Here is a 548-nt window from a genome sequence, read left to right as displayed (position 1 = left end):
TGAGACCACGTCTTTAAACTTGAAACTTCACAGTAAAACACTGTGAAGGTAACCTTCACAGTGTTTTTGATGCGAAGGTAACCTTCACAGTGTTTTTGATGCGAAGGTAACCTTCACAGTATTTTTTTGCTGTGAAGGTTCGAATTTTTTTTACCTTTAGCCTTTTGCTGTAAAGTTTCAAGTATAAAAAAATTGTCTCACGGATCTCACGAAAACAGACTGGTCTCACGTGAACCCAACCCAAAATGTATAAGATCACATATATTTCAAAATGTAATTCATAATTTATGTAATATTGTGGATAACTTATATTTCTTTTCTTTTTTTACCATCATCAATGTCGTTTATGATACACTGACGAAAATTAACGATTTTTTTAGGAAAAAAACGTCGATTAATTGTGGATATCACATATGATTTTTGATGAAAATTATAAAAAATTCTTAAATAAACTATTTTAACAAAATGAATATTTTAAATAAAAAACTAAATCACACTATTGTTGTAAAAAATAATAAATAAAAAAAATAATCCTGCTTAAATCATGG

Source organism: Cynara cardunculus (genome assembly GCF_001531365.2).
Source record: "Cynara cardunculus var. scolymus isolate 2C chromosome LG 12, CcrdV1, whole genome shotgun sequence".
NCBI classification, from domain to species: domain Eukaryota; kingdom Viridiplantae; phylum Streptophyta; class Magnoliopsida; order Asterales; family Asteraceae; genus Cynara; species Cynara cardunculus.
The sequence above is the reverse complement of the archived record's forward strand: the minus strand, read 5'-3'. Positions refer to the sequence as shown.